The sequence below is a fragment of the Arachis hypogaea genome, chromosome 15, assembly GCF_003086295.3.
Source record: "Arachis hypogaea cultivar Tifrunner chromosome 15, arahy.Tifrunner.gnm2.J5K5, whole genome shotgun sequence".
In the NCBI taxonomy this organism is placed as follows: Eukaryota; Viridiplantae; Streptophyta; class Magnoliopsida; order Fabales; family Fabaceae; genus Arachis; species Arachis hypogaea.
Window position 1 is genome coordinate 46758996 of NC_092050.1, and position 11778 is coordinate 46770773.

Here is an 11778-nt window from a genome sequence, read left to right on the forward strand (position 1 = left end):
ATCTAAAATGAACAGAGAGTTGAGATAGAGACGTGTGGGAGGAGTGCCAGGCGCACAGGCCACTCCACACGTACATGTGCCTCACGCGTACGCGTCCCCTGTGTTTTTCACCATCCACGTGTAAGCGTCAGCGACGCGTACGCGTGGGCATGAAAATCGGCGTAAAAGCGTGAATTGAACAGAGAGTTGTGCGGCCGTGGTGCTGGAGTCGCGCGAGTAGTCACGTGTATGCGTGACCGATGCTCACGCGTCAGAATGTATTTTCATGGATGACGCTTACGTGTCACATGGCCATCTTTGTTTTCACGCGTACGCGTGATGCATGCGCGTGCGTCGCGTCTGTTTCTTGTTCTCTTATCATTTCTCCTTCTTTCTTCCTCCTTTCTTACTTTCTTCTTCTTCTTCATTTCTTTACATTCTCATCCATATTCTCTTTCCATTTCTTTTACTTACTGCATTTGCATACTTTTCTTCTGTACATTTTAATTTTGATCATGATTTTATTTTCTTTTCTAAGTTTATTATTTTTTCCGTCGGTGTTAAATGTTCTTATTCAACTGTTGTATCTTTTCTTGTATTATTTTGGTGCTTAGTGGCTTGTTTTACATTGTTGGGTGATATTATTTATCTGTCAATGCTAATCTTTTATGATACCTATATTCCTTTTGCATTGACATAAATTTATATTATCTTTCATTACCTACTATCTCTTCCCCATTGTTGCAATTTTTGCACAATTGATATGCCATTTGCTTCTACTATTTTCTCACTTGCATGTTGTAGCTACCATGTGATTGAGACCCTCATTATTTGGCATTAACTCAACCATATTTTATTTGTTTTCTATCTTTGTTTTTGGGTTACCTTTCTTCGCTTTTCTCTTCTTTTAGGATGGCCACCAGGAAGGGAACCGGAAGACGTTTCAATGGGGTAACAAACAAGTCCATCTACAAATTTTTGGAGAAAAACATCAGTTGTAGCCACCCGTCCACTTGCATATCTTAGCATGCACCGAGGACGGTGCAATCTCTAAGTGTGCGGAGGTCGATACCGACTTCTGTGAGTTAGTTACTTTCCTGTCTCAACACCAATATTTAATTTTCTTTATTAGTTCATTGTTGCATTTGCATGTTTGATTGCATGTTTGTTTGATTTTGTGCATATTCTACTACTACTTGGCTGAAGTAAATTTTCTTTTTCAAGAAACTTTTTATATCATTTCACTAATTTGAATCAAATTTTTATTGAACTTGTTTGAAGACATATTATTTTTGAACATGGTTTAGAGCTCGAACACACAAAACTTGTGAGATTTTTGAGCTTATTTGATTGGTTGCATTTTATCAACCAACACTTTATTTTTGGTGTGTGTTGTTATCTCTATAATTGTGATCTTTGTTTTGCTCAATTCTATATTTCCATTGTTTGATGTATGCATGTACTTATATGATTGAGGCCTTGCTTCACTGAGCTTACATACCCATATGGCCTTAACCTTTTCATTATCCTTTGTAAACCAATGTTGAGCCTTTTAACCCTATTTATTCTTTATTTTAGCTCATCACTAACTCTAAGTGGAAAATAATAATGTCCTTAATTTGAATCCTTGGTTAGGTTAGACTAGTGAGAGTATTCATGATTTAAGTGTGGGGAAGTTGGTTTTGCCAATATTTGGTTTGAGAATTGGGTGTTATATATTCTTGTGAAAATGTGAAAAACAATAGTTGAGCACATATTATTGCATTCAATAATTTAATCCTATGCATTGAGAAAAACAAAAGAAAAGAAAAGAAAAAAAGAGCAAATAATAAAAAGGGGACAAAATGCCCCAAAGTAAGTGTTGGTAGTAATGCATGTGAGTTGTACTCAAAATTGGGATGCATGAATATGTGAAAAAACATAATTAATGGGTAATTAGATTTTGCATGTGATTATATGGATTGTCTTGAGTTAGGTGGGATGTTTAGGCTAATTAAGGATTCAGATTTTAGACTATTACAACCCTTAAAAGACCTCTTGATATGTGTATTTGTGCATTAAATCTCTGTTGATTGGTAGAAGAAGAGCAAGTCTTAGAAAGCAAGGTTAGTAGAGAATTGAGAGAATCAAACCTTAAACAGTTGAGTAATTAGAGTGTATACACTTCCAGTGAGGGTTCGATGCTCGATTCCTTGTTCCTGGCTTTCATTAGCTATCTTCTTTTGCAAGTTTACTTGTACCTTATTTTATGATTTGAATTAGTGAGATCCAGTTCATATTTCTTCCTGAAGGATTTGTTTACTTTTAACCAAGTTGGTAGAAGCATTTCACATTTAGTTGCATTCATATAGATAGGTTGCATTTCATACATTCTACCATTCCTTTTCACTCTTTTATAGTTTCTCTTGAGCTTAGCATGAGGACATGCTAATTTTTAAGTGTGGGGAGATTGATAAACCGCTATTTTACGATTTATCTTGTGCTTAATTTAGTGGATTTTATCCATTATTCTCACACTTATTCATTGAATTCGCATGTTCTACATTTTCCTTCCTAATTTTGTGCTATGATTGAAAACATGCTTCTTTGGCCCTAAATTTACTAGTTTTGATCCTTTCTTATTACCATTCGATGCCTTGTTATGTGTGTTAAGTGATTTCAGGGTATATACGGCAGGAATGGCTTAGAGGATGGAAAGGAAGCATACAAAAGTGGAAGGAATACAAGAAATTGAAGGAATTGCCAAGCTGTCAACCCTGACCTCTTCGTACTAAATCGACCATAACTTAAGCTACAGAGGTCCGAATGAGGCGGTTCCAGTTGCATTAGAAAGCTAACATCCAGGGCTTCAAAATGATATGCAATTTGTCATGGTTGCCATGTAGTTAAGCAATGCGCACGCGTGGATCACGTGTACGTGTGACCTTCCAAAAGTCCAGCGACGCGTACACGTGGATGACGCGTACGCGTGACAGAGCCACGTGATGCACGTATCAGAAAATGCTGGGGGCAATTTCTGGGATGATTTTGGCCTAGTTCCAAGACCAAAAACACAGATTATAGGCTGCAGAGTGGGGGAATCATTCATACAATTATTCACATAATTTTAGGTTTTAGATGTAATTTTCTAGAGAGAGAGAGAGGCTTTCTCCTCTCTTTAGGTTTTAGGGTTCTTAGTTTTTTTTTCCTTTTCAATTTTAGATTTCTATTATACTTTAATTTAGTTTTTTTCTACTCTTATTTATTCTAGTACTTTAGTTTATCTATCTTGTCTTGTTGATCTATTTATTCTCCAATTTAGTTTATGAAATCTTCATGTTAGATTGAACTTCTTATTTAATGCAATTTGAGGTATTTCATGTTTTTTACTTCCTCCATTATTTGTTACCATTGATTTTGCAATTGTTGGTTTTAGTATTTACATTCTCTTATTGCTTTTCTATGCTTTTATTTTGTGCCTTCCAAGTGTTTGATAAAATGCTTGGTAGGATTTTAATTTAGATTTTTCTCCTCTTGGTTTTGGTTGAGTTATTGGTGACTCTTGAGTTATCAAACTCTTTTATTGATTGATAATTAGAAATTGCTAATTGACTTGAATGCTACTAAAGCTAGTCTTTCATTATGATTTGGCTAGGACTTGTGGAATCAAGTTAGTTCATCCACTTGACTTTTCTTCATGGTTAGAGGTTAACTAAGTGGGAGCAATGGACAATTCTCATCACACTTGATAAGTATAACTAGGATAGGACTTCTAGTTCTCATACCTTGCCAAGAGCTTTATTAGCTATTAGTTTAATTCTTGCAATTTTCTTTTCTTGTCCTTTATCCAAAACCCCAAAATACTTGTCCCATAACCAATAACAAGAACACTTCCCTGTAATTCCTTTGAGAGACGACCCGAGGTTTGAATACTTAGGTTATTAATTTTTAGGGGTTTGTTACTTATGACAACCAAATTTTTGTATGAAAAGATTCTTTGTTGGTTTAGAAACTATACTTTCAACGATGTTTCATTTGTGAAATTCTAGACCATCAAAAATCCGTTCATCAATTATCCATAGTGCCTAGAGACGGGTTGTCAGTCTGGCTAGGTGAGATGTTTCCTGAACGTGTGTGTGTGTATTACCTTCCCTTTCTGGGCATTAAATGCCCCTGTTGATCCTTTTTCTGGGCGTTGAATGCCAGGATCAGGGGTTTAAGGTGTTGTGCATTCCTCTTTTGGCGTGATATTGCATTGAGATTGAGTAGTTAATGTTCAGCCACTCCGTAGCTCAATTGCCTGGCATTCATCAGTTACCTAATGGGGAATTCCTTGATTTATCTTGTAACGACCTAATTTTTAGTATATCTAGATCATATCGGAAACTGAACACAACCAACTTGTTCTCCTAATTATTACCTATTATTTATTATATGAGCCCGATTCCTTGTTAAAAGTGCAGTTATTTTGCGAGGTACTTTTTTTATAACATTTGTCTAACATTCAGAATCATTCACAAATCAACTCCCAAATAATAATAGATACAACAGTTATAAACAACCACACTTATATACATCTCAAACAATTAACAACATTCAGTTATCCAGCCTTTATTAGAGTAAAGTTCTTTAGTTAGAACACCCCTAGATATAGCTAGATAATAACTATATATATATATATATATATATATATATATATATACATACAACATCTCAGGCCCTGACCTATTCAAGAAGTCCCTAAGCTGGCACCCAGGCTAGCCTAGACTCTATACTCACCTAGTCCCTCTAAACTACTAAAGCGAGGGAAAATACGTTCTAGGTCTTCAAAACTCGAGTCAGGTCAAATGTCATCAAAAGGTGGAAGGTCGTCTACTACTCCTCTGCACGATCATACATTGCCATATGACGTCCCGCTGGCACTCCATCAAGTAGCCACATAACAGGAGTCTCGTAGACAGGATTTAGGCTAAAGTGTGCATACGAACGGGGTGCTGACGTTGGCTGGTTCCACAGTATATACATATAAAAAAAGAGAACGAGATTCACCATAGACTTAGAAGACTACCTAGAGCGGAATCCTCTTTGCAAAACGGTCATCAGTAAATTACGGAAGGGTACTCCTGCTTCCATCTAAAGGGGGAAGGGAGAGAGAAGGGGTAAGAACTAGGGAGTTCTTAGTAGGGTTGGGGTTATTAGTTACGTTCATTAATTCTGTGTTGTTTAGCAGACAAATAGCAGAAATACAGAGAAGCAGTAAATAGGAGATACAAATAAATAGAAGAAGTAGAGAAAAACAGAAAGTAGAACACAAACAGAAGAATACAAGAAAATAAAACTCAAACACAGAGAATAGAATACAAACAAAAAAAAGCATACATTCATACAACAATCATAACAGAGAAAATGCACAACCAAGTATGATGCATGTCTCGTCCTAGTGCAGGTAATGAGCTCATTTGTCAGTTTATACCCGCTCCCGACGTAACCCGAAGTAGCTGAAAAGGGTATGGTTTTCCAGTCAGCATAGGTACAGTTCTCACTAACTGACGTATGCGTCATATCCTCTGTAAGCAGACTCTACCTTACAGGTCGCGGCATTCCAGCCGTGTATGAAATCATATCCTCTGTAAGCAATCCTTGCCTTACAGGTGCGGCATTCTAGCTGTGTATGAACTAATATCCTCTGCAAGTGATCCCAGGTTATCAGTTGCAGGTACAGCTCTCAATAGCTGTGTAGCACTGGAAAACGTTCTGTGGTCGTACCACTATTTATCTGACTGCCTCAATGCAGCAGATAAACATACAAATAATTCTGGAGTTGCCTTAATGCAACAAATGAATTAACAAACATCTCTTAGGTTGCCTCAAGCAACAAATGACCTTTCAATAGGTCCTCTTCTCTTATTCTCTTTGTCTTTCTACTCTTCTCTGATTATTCTCTTCTCTTTGTCTCTTTACTCTGCTCTGGTTTCTCTATTTAACGTATGTATTTAAAGCTTATGTAAATTTTGGTATGAATAGTTAGCCTGTCCCAAGTATAGGTTCATTAAGTCTATACTGAAACAGTTTAACTTTTTATATTATACCTAACCCTAGGCACAACTCAAGAACTAACTATGTTGCTCCTATTTTATTCGCTAATCTCTGTTTATTTCTGTCATTAAAACTTTACAGACTTTTTCTTTGATATTTATCTTTTCTTTAACTTTTTATCTTTCCTTTATCTTTGCCTTACTAACATGTTATTGCCACTCCCTAAGTGTTTTATGAAGGTAATTATGAGATTCTGCACTTAAAGTGTCTTTCTAAAACTTTTACGAAAAACTGCCTTTTCCGGATTATTTTATTGTTTTATTAAAATATTATTTTAATTAAATATTATTATTTAATATTTTATTATTATTTATTATTTTATTATTCAATTTTTGAAAATTACCCCTTTTTTACTTTTAACCTTTAAAATTCACTTTTTACCACCTGTAACTTTTAATATTTCTACTTTAACCACCCTAACTTTTGGAAACTACAAAATAACCCCTCAAACACCAAAATAATTACAACCTTGCCCTTTTTAAGATCTAAAAGATGTTCTTCAATGTTCTTCATGTTCTTTGTAAATTCTTCAGATTCTTTCTCTGTTTTTACCCATTTTTCAATCTTTTCAGTAACCGATTTTTACTAAAATTCATAATAAATTCCCAGCCACTAAAACCCCATCTTTTTCACATGATTTTAGCACAAATTGAACCCCATATCATAATCACACAACTCAAATACAATCATTTCGTCAAACACTACCTGGTTTTGCTGCTTCAAATTCGGTTATACTCTCAAGTGGTCCTTAAGCACTTTTTCCTCCTAAATCACATGAAAAACAACTTTAAATCCACAAATTCTCAACTAACCGAATCTCACTCAGCAAGTCAGGAACAAATTTCTCATCTTAAAATTGCTGGACTTTAAAATTTCTTGGCCCTCAAGTCAAGTTAAGCATGATTCCTAAGGAAGAACATCAAGAAAACCCATGCTTAAGCATGTTTCCTTGAAACCGAAGAAAAAGGGAGATGGTGCAGCCAACTCACTTTGGTTCCAGCCTTGATAAGTCATATTGTTATGTAGAGAAAGAAGAGAGGATCATTTTGGTCGGATTGGGATTTTGATTTGAGTTTTAGTTCAGTAGAAATCAAGCTTTGAAGATTTGGAGCTAAGAACTTTTCTCTCTCTTTTTCTCTCTTCCTATTTTCGGCCACAAGGTGAAAATGAACCAGTCTTGGGGGTCTTGGGGGTGTAGGATGAGTTGTGATTGGTTGGCTTGGAGGTGGGTTAAAATAATATTAAAATATCTCAGGTGTATAACTACTAAAACTAGATATATCGGAACATTTGTAAAAACATCTTTAAAAATTCTTTTCTGAGCTCCTAGCATAAATGACACTAGTAACATATTTATTATGAGAATAGAACATGTATGATGAGGGCTTAGCATTGCTAAAGTCATCAGAGAGTGCTGGTGCTAAGCTGCACCAGTAAACTATGAACCCAATTAAACCGATTTTCTGTTTTCAACTAAAACAGACCAGGTAACTTTATAATATCATTCAAGAAGCTTCTAATACTAATATAATGATAGTATTATACTATTATCTCTCTTCTCTCATGAATCGAGTCCGGTTCGTCAAACTGAGACTACTTACGAAAATCAGAATCAAAACTCCCAACCGATACGGTTCAAAAACTAGGTTCTTCGTGATTGTGTTATCGAGCTTGCTCCAAAAGAGGTTCTAGCTTAAAGATGACATAATGACAATGAGGATTGAGATGCTTGATGATACATTAGAGGTGTTCCCTTTACTGATCTTCCGGAGAAATCCGTACCTTTGGAAAAGATCTCGCGTACTCGAAAATCGGGGTTGTTACATGTTTGGCGCATCTCTGTTTTCAAACTCTGGAGAGAAGCTTAGGTCTCTTGGACTATGCTGTGCTGGCTCCTTGTGAATTCTTACATGCTAAATTCTCTCTAATTGTCTTGTCAGAAGGTCCAACTGCTCAGCCATTGCCCTATTTTGAATTAGGATTATGTCTGTGGTAGATTCCTCCTTAGGCTCCCTTCTTGCTTTGGGTCTTTATGCTATGTATAAGTGTTGGTTGTTAGCCACTGTTTCAATGAGCTCCTGAGCTTCTTCAGGTGTTTTCATCATGTGTAAAGAGCCGCCTACAAAATGATCCAAGGACATTTGGGTTGTCTCAAGGAGTTTGTCATAGAAGATATCCAGCTTGATCCAAGGGGTGAACATCTCTACGGGGAATTTCCTGAGCATTGCCTTGTAACTCCCCCAAGCATCATAGAGAAACTTGCCCTCCTCTTGTTTGAAGGCTTGAATATCCTTCCGTAGTTTTATCAAATTTCTTGGGGGAAATATCTGTTCAGGAACTTGCTGGCCACCTTACTCCAGGTGTTTAGGCTCTCTTTAGGTTGATCATCCAACCAGTCCTTGGAATGATCCCTCACAGCAAACAAAAAGAGCAACAGCTTGTAAACGTCAGGATCCACTCTATTAGTCCTTATAGTGTAACTGATTTGCAAGAAGTCAGACATGAATTTGGTCGGGGTTTCTTAGTGGCGTCCATGAAAATGACAGTTTTTCTGCACTATTTTGATCAATTTTGGGTTGAGCTCAAAATTGTCCGCTCCTATGGGGGGCACCCTAATGCTCCTTCCATAGAAGTCGGGGGTGGGAGCTGTATATGACCCCAAGATTTTCCTGGCTTGTGCACCTTTATCTAGATCCATAGTGATTTTAGTGTTCCTAATCAGACAAGAAACAAAGAAAAGTGGGAGTCTCTATGTCAGAGTATAGAGAGCTCCCCGTGAAGTATCCTAAAAGGAGATAAAATAAAATAAAGTAGCCAATTAACAAGAAAAAAATAACGCAATTCAAAAAGAAAGAAAAAGGTAACACCAAACTTAAAAGTTTTGAAATCAAATGGAATTGATTTTGAAAAAAAATAGAGAGAGAAACACTGATAAGGAAATTGATTGGGCTAAAAAATAGGAATTATATTGGGGACTAGGGGTTATATCACAATAGATAAGGATTATTCCGTAAAAAGGGACAAGAAAAGAATGGCATCAAGAAGAGGAATTTATTGGCATAAAGAGACATAGCGGAAACATAAAAGATAGATAAAGGTTTTCCTACTAGACCTCTAAGATACCTGTTCTTAGTAACCCAGGTCACCGGAAAGGATTCCCTACTAGACCTTCAAAGAACTTGTCCTTGACAACCTAGATCAGAGGGATGAAAATTGAATCACTCAATCTTCTCCATGCGACAAGCGAAGCAAATCACTCACCTCACTTAATCACACCAAAAAATTGTGCTTAAAAGCAACGGAAATTTATTCATCAAAGTTATGTAAATTGTCTCACCAAAGGTGTTTAAATAGGCACCTAACGAACTAACTAAAAGATAAGATAAGATAACTAATTTAAATCAGATTTGATCTTATTGGATTAGATCAGATTTGATTTAAATTTTAAAATCCTAAAGATGTGATAACTAATTTAAATCAGATTTGATCTTATTAGATTAGATCAGATTTGATTTAAATTTAAAATCCCTAAAAATACTACTAAGCAAATCAAAGGTAAATCAAACCTTCCAACAAACTCTAACAACAAAACAAACCAACATAAATATCTAAATAATTCGAAAATTAATAATAAATATCTAAATAATTCGAAAATTAATAATAAATTATGCCTCCCATTGGATTTGAAAAGTTTTATTGGGCTTCTTGTTGTCTTGCCTTAGCCCAATGGACCTTAAAAATTATTGTCCTTTTAGCACCACTGTTTTTGAGATGGATTCTTGGTCTTCTAGATGTCCAAGACTGGCATGGCACAATTCTTCTAGAATTTAGATCCTTGAATATGACAAGATTATCATTCCATCCCTTAGCTCTAAGATGACGAAAATGCCCTCCTGACCACGTATCATTCTCTCCCTCTTCAAAAATATTCATCCTCGAATCTTGAACGAGATGCTCTTTGTCCCTCCAAGGAATCCAAGCCCAATCTCCGGGTTTAAATACCATGGTTTGATGACTCTTCTCTACCCACTGAATTGTGGCTATGTCCTTCATGTGTACCAGTTCAATCTTTCCAACCATATGTTCACCATCTTGTCCAAAGTGTGCAATTTGTCTTCCTTTCTTTTCATCCATATTAATGCCTCCATAATTGATCAGTAAATCTACAAAGGCTGGGAAAGTTAATATAAAAACACTAGGAATTTCTTGGTTATAGGTATGAGAAACTAAGGATTCCATGAAATTCAATGATACTAATGCACTCTTGTCTAAGCTAGAACTTTCTAGATCTCTCTCACAAGTGTGTTTATTGCTCTTAGTTTCTTTGTCACTCATTGACTCATCTCTCTCACTATTCTCATATTTTCTCTCAAAACTCTCACTTTCAATTAAACATTGATCTTTTTCACTCAAACACTCACTTTCTTTCTCTGTTTCTTTTCTCTCTGGATTTTTAAATTCCTCACATGCCAAGAACCCAGTTGAGAAAATCTGCACTTTTGAGTCTTCCAAGGACACATCACCCTCTACAGCATACTCAACAAATTCTTCCATCTTTGGCTTTGAAGAAGAATGAAAGATAGGCGTAGAAGAAATCCTCTTTGTATGGCGATCTATCATTTGTTGCACCTGCTCCCAGTCAATGGCCAATTTGACCAAATCCTCCATGGTTGTATAATGGTAACGTTAGACTTTATCTGCAAGTTCTTCACGTAATCCAAACAAAAATCGTTTCATAAGAACCTCAGGACTCCTTTTAATATTAGCCTTGTCCATGAAATATAAAAACTCCTTGTGATACTCCATCACTGATTGTGAACCTTGTTGCAACTTACAAAATCTTCCAAAAAATTCATTGTGGTATGATGAAGGTACAAGCTGGTTCCTCATAATTTTTTCCATAATTAAAATTTTTTTTGCGATCTTTTTGTTGCAGACGCTGACTTAAGATAGAATAATTGCAAAACCAAAATAAATAAATAATTTTTTTCGTTTTTTTTGTTTCTTTTTTTTTTGGGACTCTAACATGAATTTATAGAAATTAAAGAAAAAGAAGAAAAAAAATAAATAAAGAGACTAAACAAGACCCATGGAACGTGCAGATAAATAAGAATTTACCTACAACCTGTAACTGATACAAGATGATAAGGAAATTGATTGGGTTAAAAGATAGGAATTATATTGGGGATTAAGCGTTATATCACAATAGATAAGGATTATTCAGTAAAAAGGGACAAAAAAAATGGCATCAAGAAGAGGAATTTATAGGCATAAAGAGACACAACGGAAACATAAAACATAGATAAAGGTTTTCCAACTAGACCTCTAAGATACCTGTTCTTAGCAACCCAGCTCATCGGAAAGGATTCCGTACTAGACCTTCAATGAACTTGTCCTTGACAACGTAGATCGGAGGGATGAAAATTGAATCACTCAATCTTCTCCATGCAACAAGCAAAGCAAATCACTCACCTCACTTAATCACACCAAAAAAACGTGCTTAAAAGCAACGGAAATTTATTCATCAAAGTTTTGTAAATTGTCTCACCAAAGGTGTTTAAATAGGCACCTAACAAACTAACTAAAAGATAAGATAAGATAATTTAATTTAAATCTCCTAAAGATAAGATAACTAATTTAAATCAGATTTGATCTTATTGGATTAGATCAGATTTGATTTAAATTTTAAAATCCTAAAGATATGATAACTAATTTAAATCAGAT